This window comes from Chamaea fasciata, unplaced genomic scaffold, assembly GCF_029207755.1.
Source record: "Chamaea fasciata isolate MVZ Bird 193981 ecotype frontalis unplaced genomic scaffold, bChaFas1.0.hap1 SCAF_17, whole genome shotgun sequence".
Lineage (NCBI taxonomy): Eukaryota > Metazoa > Chordata > Aves > Passeriformes > Sylviidae > Chamaea > Chamaea fasciata.
The window spans coordinates 11,098,831-11,125,229 of NW_027094102.1; the positions used below are offsets into that span (position 1 = coordinate 11,098,831).

Below are 26,399 nucleotides of genomic sequence, written 5' to 3' on the forward strand. Positions count from 1 at the left end.
TGCTTTGTGGTGAAACTGTTGTGGGTTTTTATGGCTGCATGGAGGTACAGCCCAGTGCTTCACCTGCCTGGAGGGCTGTGCTCAATGCCAGGGCAAGATCCTTCCTTCCCTCAGGCTGGCAGTTTCCCTCTGTGCCTCTGGACCAGCCCACAGCTCTGGAGGAAGATGGAGAGCTGGAGGAGTGGCCAGGGGAGTGAAACAGAAAGGTCACAAGTCCCCTTTGCACAGCTGTGGTGACAGGAGCACGCAGCACTTTGCTGCACTACAAGGGTGAGATCATTCCAGCCTTCCCTGCTCCTCCAGGCCCTGTTACAGGTGATATCCTCCTCCTGTGCCCTGCCACCAGCTGCAAAAACAACTGCAAAGTAAGGAGTGAGAGGAGCTGGGAGAGCAGTAATGGACTAACCAGAGCTCCTCTGCCTCAGCTCAGCAGCTGCTTTGCTCAGAAGTGCATCTGTCTGTAATTATTTCCATGGAAATTCCTTGTTTTTAACCCACTCGTTCAATATTTCTCTCCAGCCTTTGGCCGAGCACTCACTGGTTTTTCTTCCTTGGGCAAGGGCAGGTGGCAATCCTCCTGCTTCTGCTTTTCCTAGAATACCAATTTCCTGTGTGGAAATAATAGAGGTTCCTGCAGTCGGGAAATGGTTGGCAGGCTGTGTCATTCCCAGGTTGCAAACATGCTGTGGGTTGGCCTCCAGCAGCTGGGCAGCCACCAGAAAATGTTCCTCCTTCCTCTAAAATCCAGACAAATGCTCACAAAGGCTTCATCTCTAAGTTCACTAAGCATGGGGGAAAAGCTGTTTACATTCCTTCCCATGCTGGGAAAGGTGTTTCACCATGGAGGTGGGCAGGTTGGGGATGTGCTGTGAAGTTTTCGGAGCTCAGGGCAGCTTTGCTCTGTGTCCTGAGGCATTCCTGCCTCCCATCACTGGGCACAGGATCTCTGTGCTCTAAGACAGTGAGGGAGAGCTGCTGCTTGCCCAGGGTCTCCAGGACTGAGTTCTCCATGAGTTCCGCCCCTGGGGCAGGGCTGCAGGGCTGGTTCTGCCCAAGCTGCTCCAGGAGTGAGGCAGGGCCACCTCCTAAACCAAACCTGAGCCCTTCCAAACCGCAGGTGTCCACCACAGAGCAGCCTCAGGGGTATGTGCAGGAGTTCTGCTGATCCCATTCCTCCTGGGGTTCTGTCTCTGAGCTGGAGGAGCATCTGTGGCCCCACTGATGGGATGGCAAGGTTTCCTTCCACCCACCACATCCCCCTCGTTTGTTGTGTTTTGAAAAGTGCTAGAGCAGCCTTTAAATAGATGGTTAAAGAGAGAAAGTGCAAAAAAAAAAAAAATCCCCAACAGTTTAAAACATTTCCGCATAATTTGTGCTATTTTTAGCCACAATTTGATAAATGAATGTAGGTCAAAAAATGGGGGAGAGAGTTTGCACTTTTTCTTTTGTACAAAATTTAAGAGAATTTTGGGAAAACTGGAGCAGCTCAGGAAGGGGCTAAGTAGGTGCTGAGCACAAAGTGTTTCTGCCTGAAGAGCAGATTCCTCACATGGTGGATAATTTTTATTTTCTCAAAAACATTCCTTGCTTTGGAACATTTACACAAAATCCCTCAATCCCAAATTTCCACCCCACTTCTGGAGCTGCTGCAGTGGTGCAAAGGGCATTTCCTCACGTCTAAAACTCCACTTTTGTGATGACTGCTGGAGGTGTGTAAGGGAAAAACACCTGGGTGATACAGACACAAAATCTAGTTCATTCTCCTGTCAAATGTCTCTGCTCCAAGACAAGTGTTTGAGGGCTGGGTGTATGTGAGAAGCAATGGGGGAGATGGATGAAGGTGAAGTGCTTTGAAATGGGACACAGACCTGACCTAGTCCCAGTTTTAGCCTCCTCTGGCTTTGAGAATATTTTTTCACCAGGATTTCTTGATGTCCAAGTCCTTAGAAAGAGAAGAGGCAGCAGGGATGAGGGGATAAGGAGAGCAGTTGTATGAGGGATGTGTGTTTGGATAGAGATCTGAGCACCAAGAAGGACATTGCTATACTTGAGTGCCTTGGACATCCTCAGCTCACTCCTGCCAGCCCTCCAGGGTCACTGCTTTGGGCTGGCTGGGTCAGCTCACTCCTGCCAGCCCTCCAGGGTCACTGCTTTGGGCTGGCTGGGCCCCTGTGCTGCTGCAGCTGAACCCCACGGTGCTGATGAGCTGCCAGTGCTGCAGTGCCCAGGAGGGATGCTCTGTGCTCTGCCCCTTTTCCCATCTCTTGCTTTGCCCCACTCTGCAAAGCAAACCCAGCCAAAATAACTTTCTTGTTGTAGTAATTACCTCCAGGACTCTTGCTCACTGCTCCGCTGGCTTTCAGGCACATCCAAATGTAATTAATGTGTTCTAAATTAATCTTCAGCACGCAGGGGAGCGAAAAGACACAACCTTCCCTGACTTTCTCCCAGTCCCCCATTCGTCCTAATGACGGTGTGGAGCAGTAGGAGTGCAAGGCAGAGCATTTAATATCCACCTGTGCCATTCTGAAGGTGTGCCTGCAGCTCTCTGCAGGGCAGGGTAATCACTGGACCGACTGCTGTGGGATTGTCAGTGTGGGAGGGATGGTTGGCACCTGCAGCCTCCCTGATCTCCTCAGGCTGGAATGTCACTGCTGGGGCGTGGAGGGAGCTCAGGTGCCCCCTCAGTCCCCTCCCTGCTGGGCTTGCTCAGGTGGGACTTGGGGAGGGACCTTACAGGGCTGGATGCAAACTTCACCTGGGGCAGCACACTGAACACCGGGAAATCAACGGGCAGAATAACTGTAACTTTTAAAAATAAAAAGGAAAAGTGTTTGGTGGCTGATGCAATTCTTTTTCAGCCTCACTCACTATTAAATCACTGTTGTGATCAAACCCCAGTCAGAAGCTCAGCTGCCCCTCAGCTTTTTTCCCCACTTCTTTCTGATGGGATGGGGAAGAGAAGAATTGGGAGGGCAAAAGTGAAAAAACCCTCGAGGGCTGAGATAAAGACAGCATGAGAGGGAAGGCAAAAGCTGTGCACACAAACAAAGCCAGCAAGGAATGAATTCCCCACCCCACTTTCCATGAGCAGGCCGCTGTTCAGCCACACCCAGGGCAGCATGGCTCTGCCACAGGTTGACTTGGCAGGACAAACACCAGCATTCCAAGAGTTCCCCTTTCCTGCTTCTCCCCAGCTTTACATGCTGAGCACGATGCCATGTGATATGGGATGTCCCTTTGGTCCCCTTCCAACTTCTTGTGCACCCTGATCCTCCTCCCTGCTGGGCAGCTGCCAGGGATGTGAGAGGTGAAGTCTCTTCTTGGTGGACTGAAAACTTAAACAAAATTCTATAGTCAGCCTGACCAAAAAAAAATTAGGGAAAAACCACAAGTGGTCAAGCTAAGAAACTTTGGTATCTTTAGTCTGAACAGCAGCTGAGTTTTGTTCCATATCCTCCAGATTTTCACCTCCTTCACCCAGCAGTAATTTTCCAGGGGTTATAAAGGTGGTTGTTCTGCCTCTATACAAACACACTCCTGTCTTTCAAACTTTCACTTTTAAAAATGTATTTAATGGGGAAAAAAAAAAAAGGCCCACTGAGTAATTTATTGCAGCTGTTTCTGTCCTGTCACCAGGGAGATACTGAAAGAACAAGCCTGGCATTGCAAGAAGGTGGGAAGGCTGGGGTAGAATTGAAATGGGAGATGGAAAAGAACAGGGAGAGGGAGGAGCAGAACCCCCCTGTGTGTGTGTGTGTACAGACACCTGTGTCCATAACGTCTATGTACAATTACTCACCATATCTGTGTGCATTTAAATACATACCTGCATTTACGTGTGACAAACCAGCCCAGAGAGAGTTTATTCATTATTGCTGTTATTGGCAGGAACTTTTTCTTCCTGTGCCTAAATATAAAGGAAAAAAAAAAATCTATATTATTGTTTGGTGCCAAGTTGTACAAGATGCCAGTACACAGGTTAATGAAAAAAATGCATGAATTTGGATAGATATATAAAGGTCCCTTGGGTGTTCAGTCATAAATCTTTGTAGCTGGAAGGCAGAGCAGACATAAATAGGCCTGATATAACCAACTGTTTTTACATACAAATGAATGCTTGCTTTTCATTTAGTTGACAATATTATTATTTAGAATCCAAGGAGAATATTAAGTGAATTTTGTCATGCTGTCTCCATTAGGAGTTATTCCAGATCTGTGAATTCTCTGTAGTGCAGGCTTTGGGCTCCATGCAGGGCTGTAGAAAGTGAGGGCGTGTGCTTTATTTCATGTAATGGGGCAAGTGTCACTGAAATGCACTGGGTTCTTTAGAGAAATATGCCCTCCCTCAAAGCTCCACTGGGAAGGAGGAAAAAAGGAAATAAATTGACTTATGATGACCCCATACTTGTAATTATGGGTTCTATACAATGGATTTCTATTGAACCGACAGCAGAAGAAAACTTATTTCTTTTAAATATAAATTATTTCTTCCCCATGCCAGGCACTGAGCTGGTGTAAGCTGCCAAGTTGTCAGTGCTAGGATTCACATTTGCCTATTTATTATTTGCTTATTTATTATCTGTGGGACATGCACAGTTAATAAATGCCTTCCGCTTCCTCTGCCTGGCAGCAGGAGGGATGCACAAGGTACGGGAACCCCCAAATCCCTCTTGGTGCTCATCCTACTGGAAATGGGGCCAGAAATCAGCTGGTTCATGCTGTAGCCTGCTCTGTGTCAGGGCTTTGAGAGGGAAAGGCTCCGTCAGTCCTTGGAGTAATAATAGATGTTCTGTGGGATTTCCCTGCAGCACCCCCCAGCTCCTTGGAGTTACTGGCCAGTATTAAAAACATAAATAAAATGGTGCTTGATTCTGGGTGCCCACTGACTGCAAACCCAGTTAAAAAAAAAAAAGACTTGCTGCACTTTACTGGGCAGTAAAATATATCTGGAGGGACTGTGCCAAGGGCAAACAGAAATGAGGCTTTTTGAGTTAATCTTGTGAAGAGTAGCAAAAACCGGGCAGAAGTGTGGCTTATGGGCCATGTACAGCCTGTTCTTTAAGTTGTGTGTCTTTGAGTAAACAACACTAAAGTGACTCCAAACACTCTGGGCTTTTTTGGAAGCTCACTGACAGATGCTCTCAGCATTTCTGAAACACAGAACACTGTCCCTGTGTGCTTGTCTGGGAGTTGGGGTTGGTCATTGCGGAGCCCAGTCTTTTTGCTGATGAGAGGTTTCAGCACAGCTCGACTTTTTAAAAAGTGTTTAGTGGGATCTGTGGCTCTAAGGTATCTCTGAATGCCTGAACACGATTTCCTCACTGTTTTTGTGTCTTCAAGCTCACAAAAACCATGGTAGGTAAATGTGATTATCTACCTGTCTTGGTTTGGAAAGACAGGTGTCTGCCAGAGAAAGCCAGAGCCTCCCTTGGAATGGAGAATGTAAACCCCCTCCCTCCAAATTATTGTAATTTTGAAATTAAGGGGCTCTTAGGCAAAAATATGGGAATAGGAATAACAGTTCTTTACTAGGAATATTAAAATAAAAATGTAGTAGCAAAAAAAAACCCCAAAAAAAACAAAACCAAAAAAACCCCCCACAAACAAATAAAAAATGAAAACCCTGACAGAGTCAGAACACAACTTGACACGCTGTTGGTCAGGGTGTTGGTGTCAGTCCAGTCAAGTCCTCCTGCAGTGACAGATGTGGTCCTGTTGGAGCAATGATCCTGGAGAAGGGTGGAGTTTTCCTCTGAAGGTCCAGTGGGGGTGAGATGGGTCCGGTTTTCCTCTGAGAAGCCAGTGCAGACAGGCTGTGCTGGTGTTCTGAATGCCAGGTTTGATCCAGGCAGGAATGCTGGGCTCCTCCCCCTGGGTGGAGCATGTCCCAGTGGGATGATGGAATTGTATCAGCCCTGCAGTGAGCCTGGATGGCCCATGAACAGCAGATGTCCCCTGGAGGGAGGATGGGTCTGGAAGAGATAAAGAACCCTGCCCCACCTGCTTTTAACAGCTGGTGATAGAATACAAACTGCTGGTTACATCTTTCATTACAGCCCAAGACAGACCCTTTACAGACAGTGGATGGGATAAAGAAAAAAGGAATGATTTGGTGGAGGTTGCACACATACAGCCCAGTTCCCCACAGCTGGGACTCAGCTCCCACGCATGGACCACCCTCCCTCTACAGCAGCTGGTGCAATTTTAGTTTTCCACGGTCTTCCTTTGGGTAGAGCAGATGTTATCCCAGAACCTACAGGTGCCTCTGCAAGGGTTTAAACAGCCCAAGGGAAAAATTAAATCTGAGAATATTTCTGGATGTGTGAATTGTGTGCTGGGAGAGTTGCCATGTAGAAAGGACCTTGGTCACCCTTCCAAATTATCCCTTTGCTACTGGATAAGATAGGAAAATATGTTGGGCTACTCAAGTCTACTCAAATACTTTTTTTTTTTTTTTTTTTTTTTTTTTTTTCCCCAACCTGCTTGTTTTTGGCTGCTTCAGTGAGCTGGCTTCACTTCTGGCCCCAGTTCTGTGCAGCTCCTCTTCCTTGCTGCTGCTCGGAGGCAGATGAGTTATGCAGGAGGTGCCCTCCTGGTGTCTTTGCATTTTTTAGCACTGCCAGACACAACCATGCTGCTTTCCATTCCCTGAGTTTAGTTCCAGGCTATTTCTTGCCTCCTTGGGTGCACAAAGCAAAGCCCAGCTTAGCTGGGTTACTACAGGTCTTTGAGGTTGTCTTTGCTCTTGGCTCACCTAAGCCATGGAAATATTGTAGCTATTGAAATTTCTGTGAAGGGAAGTTTAATTTTAAAACAAAGCCTTCAAACAGTCAGAGCCAGCCAGCTCAGAGGATTGTGCTTTCAGAAAAATAAAGGGGGAAAAAAAATTAGCATTTGAAAGCAAATCTTCCTGATTCCATAATAATCTGGGAAATTAATATTAAAATTAAAAAAAAAATTGTGGAGCACCACAGTGTTCTTATTTTCTCAGAGCTGAGAAGCCTAAATCTAATAGTGGAGGGTGCTGCTGAATCTGAAAATCTGGATATTTAAAGTTTTAATCTGAATTCTCTCTTTGGTCTCAGGCAGAGCCCTTGAGAGGCAAACGGGAGCCTTGGCCACACTGTCCCTGTGCCCGTGGCAGGGCAGGTTTGTTCCTGGCCTGGGTGCCCTGCTAGCAAACCTTTCCTGCTCCATGGGGATGTGGTGGGCTCTCCCCTGGATGTGGGGAGGTGCCATCTGCCAGGGTGGCTTTGAGCCACCACGCTAATCCAGCCCTGTTGGCCTTGGGCATCCCAGCTCGGATCAGCTCTGCCTCAGCACCAGGGGCTCTGGGCTGCTGATCAGAGAGCTGGCAGGAGAAGAGGGCAGGGGAAAAGGCTTCTGACAAATATGCAGACCCTTGAAGCACAAATGAAATAAGGAGGAATAATGTGCACCCTTTGCCTCTGCTGCTGGATGCTCTCGCTGCCTCTGTGCCTCAGTGAGGTTTGCTGCAAAGCCAGATTTTCCTTTGAATAACTGTGCTTTTAAAAGAAGCCTGGCCAGCATGGAGGTGGTGGGTGAGTGTCCTTGCAGAGAGCCAGGCAGGTCTGCTCCAGGGCCAGCTGCTGCTGCTCCCCAGCAGGACAGAGGCTGGGGGATGGTGGCAGCAGAGAAGTGTCTCAGAAATTATTTTTGGACTGAATTATAATGAAAAATAACTGCAGGACAGAACGAGCACAGGCTACAGAGGAGAGATGCAGAAGCACTTGAAAGTCCTTCTGTTCTGTTTTTGAGTCCTGCTGGACACTCTGGCCTTGGACACTTCCAGGGATCCAGGGGCAGCCACAGCTTCTCTGGGCACCCTGTGCCAGGGCCTCCCCACCCTCACAGGGAACAATTCCTTCCCAATAGCCAATCTAACCCCCTCTCTGCCAGTTTGGAGCCATTAATGCAGGATGTCCTCCTGAATGAGTAGCAACACTCAATAGCTGTCACATTAGGAACACCTGCAGTGTCCAGCCTCTACCTCCACCATTATCAGCCCCAAATCCTCCCCAGCCTTAACAAGACATGGGATGGAAAGCAGCAAAGGCTGCAAGTGCCTCAGACTGCCCAGATGTTTTGCCTTGCTGTTCAAGGTGCTGAGGACCACTGGGTTCACAGTCACTCGCTGTGGATGCCCCAGCACCACTTTATAAAATTTTTTTTTGCCGTTGTCCAGAGATTAGTCCATATCTCAGACCCTCTTTCTCCAGGTCTGCTGCACCACAGCTCCCATCTCTTGGCATTACTTTGCTGCCTTTCAGGCAGCTGGTTCTAAAAATCTCACGTTCCTCTGCTGCTGGAAATGTTGTAAAATAGCTTTGTTCAGCATGTTGTAAAGGGCTACTGCTAATAGCTAATACTCTTGTTTAATTTTTCAGCTGTAAATAAGAAAACATGAACAACAGTGGACAGCACCGGCTCTGTGGCGTGTTTGCTAATGTGGGAAGTAGTTATTCACATGCCTTTTGTTCACAGCTCCAAGAACAAAGGGAAAGGAGGAGAAGCCCTGCGAGCCTTGCAGAAGCAGTTAGCAATTTGCACAGAGGGCTGTCAGGGAGCTCTGGCTCCCTCCCTGGGAAATGCCTCAGTGAGCCCCTCAGCAGCACAAGCTTCCCACAACGTGTGGCTAAATGCTGCTTAACTCCTTCTCTTTTATTTGCATTTAATGTGCCACGGCTGAGCAGAGATGCAAGCCCGGGTAATGAACACAACTGCAGTCTGTTTATACAGCAAATAAGAGTCATATTTTTTCTGTATAATGCCCTGTAGCCTGGTGAAGGCTTCACTGAGCAGGGCACTCAGGGACTTGGAATTCTGGCTCGGAATCTTTCGAAGCTGCAATTCCTGTGTCTGTCGTGACCCTGGTCTGGTTTCCTGTAGATTTTTCACAGCAAATTTCCTGTGGTGCCTCAATGCTGGCTCGTGGGCATGGCTGAGAGGAAGTTTGAATGCTGCTGGCACAGAGCAGCTGCAATTAAGACATCAGGATCTGTGAAAGGGCTGCTGTCACTCAGCATATTGGCTGATATGAGGCATTTGTTGGCATTACTGATTTAAGCTTTTCTGTATCACCTACTCCTTGTCACTCACTTGGTTTTTGTGCTTTACAAAAGAAAAACACCTGCAAAGGAACAGGAATCTCACCTGCCTGACAGCTTTTGCTGGTGTCCGGCCCTGAGGAAGGGGAGAGCTGGGAAGTAGGAGGGGATTGGGATAAGTTGTGTCTGGGTTGTTCCCAGCCATGTGTTGTGATGAAGTCAGTGTTAACCCAGATCTTCACACAAAAGGATCTTCAGCATCAAATTTGAGGCTTTAACCCCCAGCTGGCAGCCAGGCATGGCAGCACTATCCTTTGGCCTTTGATATCAAGCTGATGTGAGGGAAATTTCTTCTTCTATGTGCTTGAGGCCCCAGGAGAGCTGCTGTGATTCCCATTGCTGCATGAGTAGGGCCAGGAGCAGAGAACAAAACACTCCTGCAGCTGTCCTGGGCATGTGCAGGGTGTTTGCACGTGGCCCAGATGGAGGAGGCAAACATAAATACCTGTTTGTGCCAAAGGAGTGATGTGCTGCTCATGCACATCATCAGGGGTGTGTGTGGGAGTGGGGAGATAGATCTGTGTGTTAGAGCACTAGGAAGGAATGCTGAAATGGGGCTGCTGTACTGGAATTCAAATGCAGTTAAAATCAGGTTTGTAAACGGGAGGTGTCTCTTTAGAGGGCAGTGATAACAGCCTTTTTAGGCACTCAGACACAGAGATCTCCCTCTCCTGCCCAGAAGTAAGTTATCCTGCAAAATTCAGAAAGATCAGTGCTTCCTTAAAGAAATGTTTTCTTTTGCACTCAGGTTGCCCTCAGTTGCAGGGGGACTCTCAACTGCACATCCCCAGGATGAATCTTTTGGTCCAGAGGAGCCCACAAATCACGGTTTGGTACAACTTGTGTGAGACACTCGGTATCAGTGTGAGGCTTCTCCTCCATGGGGCTCGTGCTGGGGCTTGTGGTGTTGCTGTGGCACAGAGCAGGGTCTGGGTGTTGCTGTGGCGGGAGCTCATCCTCTGCTGAGGGTCACAGCCTGTGCTGCTGGTGTGGGACAAAGGGGATGCTGCCTTTGTTCTGAAGGCCGTGGATGTGGGCAAGTTCAGGAGACAGAAAGTGCTTCACCATCCATTATTCAGTCTTTGTGGGGGAGAGGAAAACCCCGTGTGCTTACGTGCTTTTTATGAGCTGCTCTTTTGCTTTGAAGGTGGGAACCTGAGTGAACTCCTTGGTGAAAGCCCCTCGGGGAGTCCTCATTCCTCAGCCACTCACCTCGCTTTGGGGAGGAGGAGACCTGGCCTGGGCAGCCAGCAGCATCAGCCGGGGGTGACAACGGCATCGCTGGCTTCCAGCGGCAGGACGGGACTGCAGCAGCTCCAGCCGTGCTCTCTGGGACTGAGCAAGTGGCAGGAGTGTGAAACAGCACCTCTGAGAGGTGTCGGCAGCTGTGAGACGCAGCGAGCACAGGGAGGAGTGTGCCTGAGGTGACTCTTCCCCTGATTAGCTCGCAGGCTGTTGTTAGTTGGCGTCCTCCTCTTGTGTAATGCTCATAACAAAATAAATTTGTCTGTCTTCCACCAGAACTGGGGGGTTCCTTTTTTGCATCTCTTGATCCTGAGGCTTCCTACGTCTCCCTTCTCATCTGCACAAAATGGGGTGGTGAATCCAGAGGTGAAACACAGGCAGCCAGAAACACCCTCTCATTGATGTTTCCTGCACTGTCCGCCTAAAGACAGCTGGGCTCTGAGGCTGGGACAGGAGGTGAGTCTCCTTTTTGATGGATTCAAATAAGAAAGCATCTTTTAAGATCAATTCCTCCTCTTGTTGCTCACTTGTTCATTTCTAAACAGTGTTTTATTACTTCAAGTGATGTATTAGTTCTGTTTTTCCACTTCAAGGAGGACTGAGATTCTTCCTGCTTTTTTTTTCTAGGATCAAGCTGGGCTTTTAAGAGAGTGAGGGACTCCTTGGTGACTCCTTTCCTTCTCCACCCACCGTGAGCTGCTCCTGTCTACAGCAGGGCCAAGCTGCCGCTGGTGGGAGGAGAGGAGGGGAAACCCCTCTTTACTTATGTTTGGAGGTTAGAAATATCAAGGATGGGGACGGTCATGAAAAATGCATGCCCCTCATGTGGGAGCTGGCCTACATTTCCCACCAAATGCCTCCTGGCCGATGTTTTGAAGATACACCCTGTGTTTTGAGTTGTTTTTCTGTTGTTCCTCTTCTGTCTGCATGGATGCATTTGGATGATCTCATTCTCCCTGCACCATGTAATATTCCTTTGAGGTGGAGCTGGGGATGGCTGCTCTGTGCTCTCAGTGATGTGTTTGGAATGTGGCCACCTCAGCACCACCTCAGTGTCCCCTAAATCAGGGGAACCTACTCAGCCCTGCTGAGCTCTGGTGAGGGCGCAATGTGCAGGCTGTGCTGGTGGAGCTTTGGGCACAAAGCCCAAAGGATCCCTCTTGCTGGCCCAGGGGCTGGATAAACGTGGCGAGAGGACACTAAACTCATCACCAATTAATTTCTGTGTCTGGGCAACACTGGTTCCCGAGATATGTGGCATTAGCAGTGGTGCCGCCCCACAGGGGGATGCCCAAACTGCAGAATAGCGGGGTTTGGGTGTGGGGGGGCTTTCCATAAATATAATCAATACAATTAGAGCAAGCCCTGGCTGGGAGGCTGCTCCCCTGTGCCTGTGCATTTTGTACCTATTGCCTTCATCTCCCTGCTCATTCTGTGACTCTCAAAGTCTGTCCCCTCCATTCTGCATCTCACATCCTTCATGACTTTCCCAACATATCCCATTTTTCCTTTGCAAGGGGTTGCTGCTCCACACAACTCAGGTGCTGGGTGCACTTGCAAGGAGGGATGTGCACAGACAGGATCATCACAGAATTTAAGTTGGGAGGGTGCTTTGGCAGTCAAGTGGTGCCAGGATGTGCACGCTCTGGCTGTCCTGCTCGCAGGCTCCTCCTGAGCTCCCTGTCATCTCTGCTTTAGGTGCTGCTACAGACAAGGACACTAATAACTTAAGTAATTACTCATGTCCAAATCAATTTGCTGCCCTGTCGGCTCCATTTTCTCTTTGGAGCCAAAATCAGCATTGATTCCTGAAGTCACCCTTCACATCTCCAGTGCTGTGTACAGACCTTCAGTGACTTCTGGAACACAGTCTGAAGGAAGGCTCTGCCTTCAGTGGAACTTGTTTCCTAATTTTTTGTAGCAGTTCAAATACCTTTATGTGGGTGAAAATTATTTTTCTGGTAGATCATGGTGAACTGGTAAAAAGGCAATCTGAATTCAACACCTTTGCTTAGAGTTAGCAACACACTGAAGTTTATCCAACCTCCACCCGCAGCTTGGAAAGAGATGAGAGTTTTTGTTGCCTTAAAAGTGCAAAAAGCTGGATCACCACCCCAACTGGCTGCTGGATGAGAGTTAAGGGGCTGCCTGGTCCTCAGTATCCATCCAGCTCCATGGAATTAGAATGGTTTGGGTGGAAAGGAACTTAAAGCTCATCTGGTTCCACCCCCTGCCATGGGGAGGGACACCTTCCACTATCCCAGGTTACTCCAAGCCCTGTCCAGCCTGGCCTTGGACACTTCAGGGATCCAGGGGCAGCCACAATCCTCTCATCCTGTGGGATGCAGAAGAAGCAAGGTGTGCAGAGATCAGGGTAATGTTGAATCTTTAGTACTCACATGTTAAATTTTCAGGAGTATTTGCACCTCTGTGCCCTCTTTTGGCTCAGGTGTGGCTGCCCTGGCTGATGTGGTGGATGAACACTCCCTGTGCCCACCTGTGGGTGTGAATTTTCTTGTCCTGGGAGCTGATTTGTGTTCTTCCTGCAAAGAATTCTTTACTGGAGGTGTGGCTGATAAAAATGGACGACTTGAAAGTAATCAGATATTTTAAACTAGAAAATAAGGTGGGAAATTCTCACCATCTATATTAAGATCTTAATTTAATGTATTTAGGAGGCTTACAATAAATGAAAATGCTAAAGCAAGACACTTACTGCTGAAGTTTTCTGATTCTTCAACCCACTGAAAGGACAGATAAAACATGCCTAAACACTTGCATTGACCTTGCTGAAGGGCTGCCTCCACTTTAAAAGCTGGTGTTTTCAGGAATTGCAGAAAGAAGACTTTGTTTAAAGCAGTTTCATCCAGTAATAAAGCTCAAAAATTAATTAATTCAATATTTGGTGAGAACAAAAGCCAAAAGCATTTCGGGGAAGTGGTTTTCTTTCTGCTGCCTCAGATATTATCTTCTTGCACCTGATTTTCATTCAATCAGCTCTAACATCTCCAAGGTTTTGGCCCCAGTTATTGGAAACAAACAATTCGATTTTATTGATCACATGTAGTTCTTCTTTTGTGTTGTAAATCAGATTGAAATGCAAAGCATGTTTTAATAAAAATATTTTTGTTGCCTAGCACACATGAAGAGCTTGTAATTGATAGAAAGCTGTTTGAAATGCTGATTTGTGCATTCTTATTCAGTTCCAGTTGTCCAAGTAGAGTTTGACACAAGTGGAAAATAAACTATCATTTAGCAAATAGTAAAGGGATCACTTAACATTGTTTAACATGGCAAAAAATTGGAAAAACCAGACTGTGAATGAATGAATGCAGGTATCTCTGTTTGCCTAAATGCATACAGATGAGGTAGTGAATTGAAAGTAGAGGCTAAATTTAATTGCAGTTCCTGTTTTAATGGTTTCCCACTGATAAGAATAAAACTTTCTGCTCAGCAGGCACTCAAAAGTACAAACAGAAATGGGATTGAGACCAGTGATTTTTGAAACACTTCTATGTAAATCAACCCAGTCCTGATTTGAGCACTGATTTGAAACACTTCTATGTAAACCAAGACAACCCTGATAGAGAGGAAATGAAAAGACTTCCCCAATATTGGTACGAACCACTGACTGCAGCAGTCCTGGTGCAGGATGGAGCTGCTGTGGTCCCTGGTATCCAGAGCTGGAACTGCCATCTTTTCTCCCATTCCAGGACAGAAAAGAAAAGTTTCCATCCTTTCTGAGGACAAACAGTGAGAAATAGCAACTGATCAAATGGGGCATGATCGATGGCTGTTAAAGGAATAAAAACCTGCCCACACTGATAATAAACATTGCAGCTGCTTCCAAAATCCCTCCCCAGGGCAGCTTTGTCAGACTTTAGTTGCGGAGGAAAAATAACAGTGGCCAGCAGAGCCAGTCTATTCAGTAATAAAAAACAGGGAAAAGGCAGCGTGGAAGAGCAGTCTCGGTGCCTCTTGTGGCTTCTGTCAAGGATATTGTGCCACAGTGACCCTGAGTCAGTGACACAGGACTGTCCAGCTGGGATTGAGCCTCACTGGCTCTGCCTGGCTTTGGTTTTTCTCCTTCCTGGTGTCCTTCCTCTCCATGACCTTCAGGTGATGTTTGGCCAGAAGATGCTGTGTGGGCACAGAACTGGAAAGAGGAAGGAGCTGGGAGCTGGTCTGGCACTCGGTGTGTGGTTCCTTCGAGGGTGCTGTCACTGATTCTGCTGCTCTTTCTGCCTCTTTGTATCGTCTGAGGCTTCCCATGGCTAAATTTGGTGTAGCAGTGATCAGTCCTGCTGGAGGCCAAAGGGTGGCAGGGGACGTGTCAGTCCTGGCACTGCTCCCCGAGGTGTGCAGCTCTACCTGCTCCAGGTGTAGTCACAGAGCTCCCAAAGGTGGGAAATCCCTCCCTCAATCCCCTTCTCAATTAGAGGAAGCACTGACAGACCTTTTGGAGACATCTCTTCAGTTACAAGGTAAAAACCAGGATGATGTCTGCCATCCCATCTCCCTTCCTTCCCACAGAAATGGAGCTGGGATATTTTGGCCTGCACTCCCCAAAACACCAAGAGAAGTGCAGAACTGATCTTGCTCTCACCCTCCTCCCTCTTCAGGAATTGCTTCTGGACGCTCCTCCCTCTGCCTTAACAATTTAACTCTAGTAGAATTATATCCCTGAACTATTGTTCTCATGAAATGCTATGCTTAATAAAATGTGTGGCGCATCAATAATTTAGGTACTTGTGACAAAGCATAAAACTCTGTTAAATATATCGTAAACTTTGCCTGGTGTTCTTGATAATTAAAAATGGATGTAATGGCGAAGCATTGTAGGTGTTAAGTCTATTTCAGAGTCCTTGCATGTAAACCAGAGGCCATCAATTTTAAAATACCGTAAAAAATATGGCAAGATTTTTCAATATATCTGATATACTGTCCTATCTGTTTAAATTATTAATATGCAATGCAACCAACAGGAGCCTAAATTCTTCCCAGCATAAGCTCTAGGTAATCACTCTACGAGGAGCTCGGTGAGCCTGGGGGAGTGGAGATAAACCCCAGCAGGTAATCCCTTCCTCTGGGCTCAGGTGTCCTCTGCCTGGCTCCATTCGAGGCCATTCACACCTGTGCCAATCTCAATCCCTCCCTGCCTTGCCCTCCAGGCTGCATTTTTCCCCCTGTTTGCATTCCCAGAGCCTTTTCTCTGCAGTGGGATCCGGCCACCCCAGCAGGGAGCTCAGGGCAGGGGTTTGGGGTTGCTGACAGGGTGGCTGAGAGCAGGAACCAGAGTGGTTTGAGCATGGGAGGAGAAAATCCACCTGCAGGTGCCTGGAATTAGTGATTCACTGAGTGCAAAGCTGGGGGGAGCTCTGACGGATGGGCAGGTTGGGAAAAGTATAAAATAAATAGGAGAAAGTAGAGATTTGGGCCAAAACCATGGACCTGCTACCAGACCTTGGATCAGGCAGAGCACTCTGCTGGTGGACATCTGGAGCCATCCCAAGTTCTCGCTCTGTATCAGCAGCTGCTCAGCTAAAATTTTGTTTTCAGGGCAATACCAGTCCCAAGGTCATGAATGGAGGTCTGCTGATGCAGATCAGAAATTTGGGGTCCTTGGGCAGTGCAATATAAAGGCATGGCCCACGTTTCTCAGGGAATGCAGCTCCCTGGGGGACAGCAGCAGAAGGTAAAGGCTTGACAAAGCCCCAATATTTTTCACACCTGCACACAGGTCTGAAATAAATAGATCCCTTTTTTTTTTGTGTTTGCTCCAGACTCTGCCCTACTGCTGTGGTTGTGTCTTTGTTTTGGGACAAAAGGACTGAAATGAATAGGTAGCATTGTCTCTTCCTTACCAGCATCTCTCTAGGGGCCCTGGCTGAGGGAAAAGCTTATTTTAAGGAAATGGAGTTGATGTGGGGTGAGGAAGAGATGCATCATGAAGTCCCAGAATGCAGGAAAATGTTCCATGCTGGGAATCGCACTTTGTTTGTAAAAGTGAACAGATTGAGCAGTGGGGAAAAAAGAAAAAAAAAAAAAAGAAAAAAGAAAAAAGAAGAAAAAAAAAAAAAAAGAGCATGAATTCACTTTAGTTTGGTGTGCTGCTCCTGGACATGCTGTTTTTGGAGGCTGTGGCTCAGAACAGCACTCAGTGTACCTGGCCAACTGATTAGTATTTTCTCAGACGGTGAATTTATTCCTGGCCTGGCACAAGTGGGTGATGGGCTCATGTCTTTGACCCTGAGATTTCCAGCACTGTGCCATTAAGGAAGCTGCAGAGTTTTGTGTGTTTGGGTCTGGACTGATGCTGCTGCTGTCCAGAGGAGCAGGGGGATCCCAATTCCCTTCCCTTTCTCTGCTCCTTTAATTTTCTGCCGAGGAGTGACTCCTGCCCTGATCCCCTGTTCAGCCCAGCTGTGTGAGTGCTCCTGGCCCCTCTGCTCTATCAATACCCCTTCTCTCCCTCTGAGGGCAAGAGCTGCAGGTGAGATTTTAGAGAAATCAATGTGAAGGGAAAACTGGCAGCTTTGACTGCATGAAATGACAAATGCCTCATTATTGGCCGAAAGATTTTTTGTAAGGGAGGTTGTTGTTGTTGGAAAACACCAGTGTGCTGGTTTTTTTTGGTAAATGGACTCATTGTTGTGGCTGTTATGGGAGTGTATTTTACTTTCTGTTTAGTGCCATCTTCATTACAGACCAGGATGGATCCCTCTGCACAGCAGAGCACATAACAAAAGAATTAATCATCCTGTTCACAGGGTCACTAACAGTGATGAGTGTGGGGCTTCTCTACAAGATGGTTCTTTTACCTTGAAGGATAATAAAAATAGTTAAAGAATAAAAGAAAAATAGGACAAAGAGCATCCTCCTGACGTGGAACACTTTTCTGAGCAGGTAGTGCTGGGTGCAGGGGAGACAAATTCAGGAGGGGAGGCATTTTCATAGGATCACAGAACATCCTGAGCTGGGAGGGACCCACAGGACCACCCAGCCCAGCCCCTGTCCCTGCACAGACACCCCAACAACCCCACCCTGGGCATCCCTGGCAGCGCAGTCCAAAGGCTCCTGGAGCTCTGGCAGCCTCGGGGCCGGGACCATTCCCTGGGGAACCTGGGCAGTGCCAGCACCTCTGGGGGAAGAACCTTTGCCTGATATCCAGCCTGACCCTGTCCTGGCACAGCTCCAGGGTCCTGTCACTGGTACCCAGAGTGCAGAGAGCAGTTCCTATCCCCCTGCTTGCCCTGAGGAAATGTTTTACCTGGTGTCACCTCCCTTGTCTGTTTGCCTGACCTTTCCCCAGAACCTCAGTGATGGATGTTTGTTGTGTTTTCGGGGGCTCTGCTACCCCTCAAATTCAGCAGTTTCTTTTGGCTCTGGCCCTCAGTGTGCACTGCTGCAATTCAAACATCTTCATCCTCGCTTTACTCTTGGCAGAAGTGAAGGATGATCTGTCCATCTCCCTGTCTGAGGCTGCAGTGCTCTGAACATGAGGATTTACCCTAATTTACCTCAACAACTTCTCTTCTTTAAACTGAATCCCACCTCCTTTGCCTTTCCTCACAGTTTCCCAGGACATCCTTATTTTTGCCAGCATTTTGCCCAGGTCAGATGGTGCTCAGAGTGGCCCAGGAGGAATCCTCAGGCAGTGCATGCAGATGTGTTCCCACAGTGTGACCACACACCAGTGAGAGCTGCTCTCTGAGCACATTTCCCACCTCGTGAATCTTGACAACGCCACCTGATCACAATTCTGTGGCTTGTTTAAAGCAGTGTCTTGTAAAATGATGCCAAAGGCCTTGCTGTGGCCCTTGTGTACAACAGTGACTGCCTCTCCCGGAGCCCTGCTGCCCTGTCATGGAAAAATATGAGATTGGCTTGATATTAGTTCTTGACGAATCCGTATTGGCTGTCCCTCACTGCCTTGTTATCTTTTTGGTGCTTGAAAAGTGTTTGTTTGATGATTTGTTTCAGTGTTTTTCCTGGGAATTGAAGTTAAGCTGCCTGGCCTGTAAGTCCCTGCTATGTTTGCTGTTCTCTGCTCTTCTGGGACTCGTCACAGTCCCTGAATTTTCAAAAATAAGTGCTAACAGCCCTCAGATTGTCTTCACCACTTCCAAGTACCTAGCAGTGAATCTCAGCAGCCCCAGCTGATTTGAAAGCGTAGTCTGAATTCTTACCTTTTTGTAACAAGTAACCATTGCAATATCTCTGCAAATGAATCCATCATTTTTATTGGGAAGCATTACTCTCTGCAGTGACAGCTGGGAACAGCTCTGTTGAATGATGGAGGAGCTCTTCTCCTGGTCATAAAGCTATTAATAATTTGACTTAATTTTGGGGGGTTTGGTGTTATAATTTAGATTCCCTACAAGCTCTACAGCAATATACAACTTAATCTAATTTTATTTTATTTCCCTAGTGTGTTTCCTGCTCACTTACACAGTCCTTAGCCTTTTGAATCAGTTTCTACAACTGACCTCTCTGTGGTCCAGCATCACTTAGTGATTTTCCGTAGTTTATTTAGTATATGGAAACATACTTTTTTATATAGTATATGGAAACTTATGCAGAATTTTTTTTTTTTTTTTTTGAATATTCAAAGTCAGGTAGGTCTGAAGGTGAGCAGATTTTATGCTGGAGTGGGTGGAAATCCCCTGATGTGTCTCAACAGCTCTGCTGTTCCCTGACAGGCTCCAGCACCTGGGATGGGTATCCTGGGTTATCCACAACCCACAAGGCTCGGGGGACAGAGCCAGGGCAGCAAATATTCTCAGCTATCTTAACTTTCCTTGCCTTTAAAATAGACCAGGAAAATTTTCACTTTGGAACGATGACACTTGAAATTTACTTTTATCTTTGTCTTGTTTTACCATCTTTTTTGTGGCACCGTGTTAATAGGGATGAACAGATTTAACTGATAATGGTGTACTAAGACAACCTGCTAAGCAAATCACACTGATGTTTTTCTTCCCTGCATTATGGATGGCTGGGATTTGTCTTGCTGAATGAAACATCAGGTGGTGGATTTTTTTTTTTTTCCCCTGTGTTTCAAAGTACTTCCAATCTAGTTTACAATGAAATGGTTTGACAGTTTTCAAGTAGGCAACACTTTGATCTGTGTGTCAGCTTGCTTTAACTCACTGCATTGGAACAAACAGCAGATGTTTTGTTCTACAGAACAAGTATTTGGTGTCTGTTGTCCCTGATATTTTTTAAATAAAAAGCCAGGAGTGTTTTGATTCATGCATTCCATCATGGTAGAACTTGTCAGTCACAGTATAATGTGTTATAAGTTACAATAGAATTGTCATAAACTGAAAAAAAAAAAAAACAAACCCCACCAGAGATGAACAGCAGAACTGAAACTAAAATTCCTAATTCTGAAAATCATTCCTTAATGGAAAGTTTGAGAGAAGAGCATGTCATTTCATAATTTCTTACTGGTGATTGACAGAAAGGAGCATTTTTCAAGTAACTTCAGTTTCAAAGAAACGGAATTGTTTGAACTGAAGGATGCTTGGAAACAAAACCTGACCAAACAATATGTTCTTGTCCCCACTCTGACATGCATGAGCAACTCCTATATGGGGTGTTGGAAAATATCTCCTCCTATTAATCATTCTTTCTTCTTGCTGGAAGGGCCTTTTCCTCATGTAGGAGCTTTTCTGGTACTCTGAGCAATCTGGTCTAATGAGAAGTGTCCCTGCCCATGCCAGGGAGTTGGAACTGGATGAGTTTTAGGGTTTCTTCTTACCCAAACTATTCCATGATCAAGAATGATAATCAATTAACTAATTAGTACCATATCAGTGTATTCCTGCAAGACTGGCTAAAAAGAGGACCACAAACCAATTCTTTACATTATTTGCAGTTCTTGTGCTTTGTAGAAACCCACTAGAGCCCATCCTGTCCCTGCCCCAGCCTGGTCCCTCTGTCTGGATCTCATCTGAGTGTTTCTTTCCAAAAGATTAACCTTGGAAAATGGTGATTTGAAGATATTGTGTTTTTGCAGGTGCAGCATACAGAACCGGCATTGATTTGACAGTTTAAGTTTTCAGGGGAAAAAAAGGCAGCATTTTGGAAATTGATGGGATTCAAATGACAGGTTTTGATATTTTTAGTTTGAAGTAGCATTTTAATTCAAAATACAGAAAAAAGCAGAGGGAGGAGGAATCAGAAGCTAAAACTGGAGATAAACAGCAGTTGATGAGATTATTTTTCTCCTCTTTGGAAAGATATTTAATAATTTCACAAAGAAAAAAAATACTAATAAAAATTTTCACATCTCTATTCAGGGCAAAGAAAAGGTCAAGATTCTGTGGCCAGTCCTTTGCCAAGTGTCCACCAAGAGTGGAAGAGCTGCAGCTGGGAAGAAAAGGCTCATTTCTGCAGGGTAAAGCCTTCCAACCCTTCCTGTTCCATCCAGCCTGGATTCCATCATGGAGTGTTCATTCTGAAAAGTCTCCACAGCAGAGTCAGAGCTCTCCTGACCCCTCTGAGAGCTCAGGCAGCCACCCTGGGTCTGGATCCTGCCAGGGCTGCGGTGCTGCTCCTGGGGCACAACCAGGGCCAAAACCTGCAGCTTTTAAAGCTGAGCACGTGGGGAGCTGTGGAGGGGCTGCCTGAGAACAGAGACACACTGCCACTGTGAGCATGGGCTCCTGTCTCCTGAGCCACTGTTAAGGCCAGCATCAAGCTGCCAGACATGTGCCCTGCTCATGCTATGCAGGATTTGAGAGGTTGGGGTCTAAGCACTGGTAGGTCTCTGCAGGCCCCCATTTAAGCTGACAGATCGGCTGGCTCTGTAAGCAAAATAATAATGAATGTAATTATATGCAATTACCAACTTGCCCGTACTCAGAAGCCAATTGGAATAACTAAAGAATCCTAATTTCCTTGGCACAAGGATGTCCTGTTTAGAATTGAGTGAATAGCACAGAATTTTCCATTCCTTTGCCCCATGAAACATTTCCTCCCTTGCTCTCTCCTCTCACCTTTGATGGACAGAACCCTCCTATTAATGTTGATGAACTTGGTGGCATGAGGCTTCCCCTGTCACCATACAGGATACACTGAGAGATGTCACCCTGTCTTGGTTTGGAAAGACAGGTGTCTGCCAGGGAAAGCTGGGGCCTCCCTTGAAATGGAGAATGTAAACCCCTCCCTCCAAATTATTATGATTTTGAAATTTAGGGGCTCTCAGGAAAAGATATAGGAATAGGAATAATAGTTCTTTACTTGGAAAATTAAAACGAAAATATAGTAGTACCAAAAAACCCAATCAACCAAACAACAACAAAAAAAAGAAACCACTGACAGAGTCAGGACACAACCTGACACGCTGTTGCTCAGGGTGTTGGTGTCAGTCCAGTCATGTCCTCCTGCAGTGACAGATGTGGTTCTGTCAGAGCAATGATCCTGCAGAAGGGTGCAGTTTTCCTCTGAAGGTCCAGTGGGGTGAGATGGGTCTGGTCTTCCTCTGGGAATCCAGTGCAGACAGGCTGTGCTGGTGTTCTGAATGCCAGGTTTGATCCAGGTAGGAATGCTGGGCTCCTCCTGCCAGGTGGAGCATGTCCCAGTGGGATGATGGAATTGTATCAGCCCTGCAGTGAGCCTGGATGGCCCATGCACAGCAGATATCCCCTGGAGGGAGGATGGGTCCTGGAAGCGATGAAGAACACTGCCCCAGCTGGTTGAACAGCTGCTAACAGAATACAGACTGCTGGTTACATCTTGCATTGGAACGCAAGCCACATCCTCAGCCATGCCACCCATATCCTGATCGTGTGTTCCTCCAGCCCAGGTTTTGTGTGAGATTTGCCCACAGGAAGCTGCTGAGGCTCCAGTGCACTGTGCTCTGTATGGGGCTGGGGAATGGAGGGATGGTGATGGCTGCACTCAGAGCAAACCCAGGGCAAATCCTGCCATCAGAGGGTACAGGGGCTCAGCTCTGTGGCAGCACTGTTAGAATTTACAGATTTCATCACACAGCAGGAGAAGTGTCTCCTCTGGCAGGGCTGAGTGCCCTGCAGCAGCACCAGGAGGTCAGGGCTCAGTGCCTGCAGTGGGGGCTGCAGGGCAGAGCTGCAATTTCGTGAACAAACCATGCTTGGGCATGTCTGAGATCTGGCTGGGGGATACCGAAATGCTGGGAGGCAGATTTGCACTTTATACCTTTCTCTCTCCATTGCCATTCCTGCACATAAAGACATTAAATCCTTTTGGCCTCAGGAAAATTACTGCAGGATCTTTGGTGAGTGCTACTTGTCAGGAGAGCATCCTGCATCTAAAGGTTTTCGGATTTTTTTTTTTTTTTTTGCTATAAATCTCCAAAGATATTTAAGATCCATGACTCTTACCTTTGAAAGTCTACTGTAAAGTCTTGGAATATGAAATATATGCATATAGAGAGAGGTTGGCACACAGGAGGACTCACCTCCAGCTTGAAAATTACTAAGATCTGCAACATTCATCCCAAAAACCTTGCTATAAATAAAGCTGAGGGAAGGAAAAGGCTTTGCTGGGGTTGCCTCTGCTGGGAGATGAAGGGATGCTGGGGCTGCAGCAGAGCATGGGGTGATGTGCTGCTGAGATTGCCAGGGAAGCTCCCATCCCGAGGCCTTTGGCTTGGTGAAAAAACTCATCCCACAGCAGAGAGAGAGGAATGGATACCCACAGAAAATTAAAACATTAAAAAAATAAAAATCCTTGCCTATTTTGACTTAATTTTGTGTTATAGTTTCACTGCTGCAACTATTTTTAAAAATTATTTCTAAACCCAGAAGTATAAAAAAGGGAAAAGTTAAAGTCTGAAATCCATTTAAAGCTTTTTAATCCGTGAATGCTTTAAATACTGCCTCACCTTGACGTTGTTTGAGTTCTTGGTGTTGAAGCTGAATTCTAATTATGCCCCAGTAGCTTTTCTTGCCAGCTCGATCTTCCAGGCTCATATCACATAGAAGCTAAAAAAAAAAAAAATATCCAGACTTCCCTTTTAATCTGTCTCACTTTAAACAATTTATCCTTTTTGAGATACCTGATTGCACAGGCTCTCTTAGATAACCACATGGTGTGTGTGAGTGTGTGTGTGTGTGTGTTCCATCTCTGATGGCAAACAGCGTATCTGATCCCTATGGAATGATCCACTGGGGAATGATGGTAATTAATCTCTAACAAATACAAATTTGGAAACATCTGTGTAGATTTAAGCTTAAGAAGCAGGACCGAGGAACAGGTTTCAGCAATGGGAAGAGAGTGAGAAAGCAGAACTCAAGGTACCAGGCAAATATTGCAATTAAATTAGTCAGCTTGAGGAAATTAAATCAAGGGAAATTGGAAGGTGTCATACTTTTTGATCCGAATTTCTGGCTGTTATGAGATTTTGAAGAGAGCCAGTGAAGAATATAGAAGATAATAAGTCTTAATTTCTTTTCCTGGTGACTCAGAGGAGAGGTGGATGAAGCCCTTTCTGATTTTGTGATAATTAATGTGACTCCCATGGCAAAGTGAAATGCTGTGATTAGTTATAAGTCAGCTGAACTCTCACAGCAGGTTTTCAGAGAATTTCTCATTGTTTCAGTCCTGTTAACAGCCCAAGCTGCTACTCTTGCCTGGGCCTGTCCTATCTATAGGGTGAAGCTTTGCTGAAGAAATCTGGTGGAAAAGTCCCAGTTAAACCCATGGTTAATTTAAAGTGCACAGTTGTGTATCAATAGTTGTGAATCGACACCTAAATATGTTCATGGAAAACACAACTTCTGACCTGTGAAAGTGCAGATTTAGCTATCCCTTTAAAAAGAACCATGTAAGATGCTAGGAGTGCATTTATAGCAGTGCCCAGCAAGAGGTAAACAGGGCACATGGTCAGAGATGGTGGGAAACAGAGCCAGGAACCTTCCTTAAAGATTTCTGCTCTCGGTTTCTAAATTATGTCTGTTTGTAAATGCTGTGGTGTGGTTTTGGTAACTTCTCACAATTCAGGGGGATCACAGCTGCTAGAATCCAGAGCTGCTGGCCTCTGGAACACCAGGAGGGTTCCAGCAGGTCCCAGCAGGATGAAATTCAGCAGCGAGAGTGAGGGAGGCCAAAGGCCCCTACACACAGCAGATGAGTTTCTGCTTCATTTTTCATGGTTATTCAGGTAGACAGCACCGTGCTGACAGCTGATACAGAAGGTGGGATGTGTCCTCCTCCAGGGAGGCTGGGGAAAGGGGAGTCCATGGAGAGAGAGGCAAACTCTGGGAGGCAGCAGATCCTCCTGTGGCTGTGCTCTGCAGGAGGAGCAAAGGCACGAGGGAGAATCTGCAATGGCTATCCAAGGAGGTGCAAATTACCTGCTCCTTTCTGGAAGGTGTTGCCACCACCTCCTTCCAGAGCCTGGTTCTTCCTTGCTCAGGATGCTGTGGGAGAGGAAACACAGGGATTCAAGGGTTCAGGGATTCAGGCATGACCATCGCGTTCCCAATGTCCCATGAGGAGCACGCTGCGGAACTAGAACCATAAAATCACAAATAGTTTGGGTTGAAAGGAACCTTAAGCTCATCTCATTCCACAGGCAGGGACATCTTCCACTATCCCAGGCTGCTCCAAGCCCTGTCCAGCCTGGCCTTGGACACTCTCAGGGATCCAGGGGCAGCCACAGCTTCTCTGGGCACCCTGTGCCAGGGCCTCAGCACCCTCGAAGGGAACAATTCCTTCCTAGCATCCAGTCTAACCCTCCCTTCTGTCAATTTGAAGCCATTCCCCCCTGTCCTGTCACTCCAGGCCCTTGTAAGTAGTTTCTCTCCATCCAGTAACTCCATCAGGCCCTGGAAGGCCACACTGAGCTCACCCCAAAACCTTTCCTTGTCCAGGCTGAACAGTCCCAGCTCTCCCAGCCTTTCCTCACAGCAGAGCTGCTCCACCACTCTGATCATCCTGGACTCTCCTCTGGACTCGCTGTAAAAGTCAGAAGTTTTTTGGCACCCTCAGTGACCTCCTCGAGAGTGGGGAGAGAAGAGGAAAGTGGGTGAAGGAAAAGGTTTATTGTCTCCCAAGAACCCCAAAACTCCTTCCAAGGCCTGCAGGAGAAATGCACTGGAGGCTTGCTAAACATGCAATTCCTTTCCAAGAGGGGAAGCAATGAATGAATGCACTGAGGGATCTGGTGGTCAGTGAAGCAGCTGTCCTCCTATAAGTGTCTTTTTTAAAACTTATTTTTCTTAAAAATGTGGCAATGCTCTGAGTAGAAAGGCTTTCAGGACTGCATGGCCACAAAAGGAGTCCAGCTTTCCTTCACGTGTGCTGATGGTGAAGTCATCGAGTGTTTTTGCATCACATTGGAACTTTTCTTTTGGAAAATATGGGGCAGAAGAAGCTGTAGTTATTATTTTCCAGAACTGCCAACTCAATCTCTTAGTCATTCTCATAGAAAAAGGCTGATGCTCCAAAAAATTTGTGCAAAATCCTTCCAAAACAAGCCATTACTACTTCTGCTTGCAGACAAAGAATATAAATGTTTATGGGCTCTCTATGGAGCAAATGAAGGGCTTGGTTTATACCCACGCTGCCCTAACAATTCTGTGTTAATATATGCCATGAGATTCCTTCTTTTCTTCTTTTTCTCCCCCCTGTTCTATTTGCACTTTATTGCACCTCAGGTATTTATTTCAGGTCCCTGACAGGCTCTGAGAGGCACCTCTAGTTGTTTTAAACAAATAAATCATGTCTTGTCTGCAGGATCGCCCCAGGGTGAGGAGCAAGCAAGGCACCATTTCCAAACTCTGCAGTGATGGATTCCTGCAGCCCTGGGGGACAGCTCGGTCCCCACGCCATGAGCCAGGGCAAATGACCTGTCAAACCCGCTGCACTCACCTGCTGGGTAGGAGAAGAGAATATTGGGATGCTGGCTGGAGCTGGCTTGGAAGGAAAAATTTGGGTTCGGACACATTTTCTCTGGGTTTTCTCTCAAGGTGGGAAGTTTTCTGCTAAAATTTCCAAAGTTCTCCCAGTGATTTGTTAATCTGGGTCTTG

At 46.7% G+C, this 26,399-nt stretch overlaps 1 long non-coding RNA gene across 1 annotated transcript; it reads left to right on the plus strand.

Annotated features, from left to right (window-relative positions):
* Positions 1 to 9,633: 9,633 nt before the first annotated feature.
* On the plus strand, positions 9,634 to 10,654 carry LOC136298448 (uncharacterized). Its single transcript, XR_010723319.1, has 3 exons — positions 9,634 to 9,723; positions 9,880 to 9,959; positions 10,279 to 10,654. It is a non-coding gene; the product is annotated as an uncharacterized lncRNA (long non-coding RNA).
* Positions 10,655 to 26,399: the final 15,745 nt, after the last annotated feature.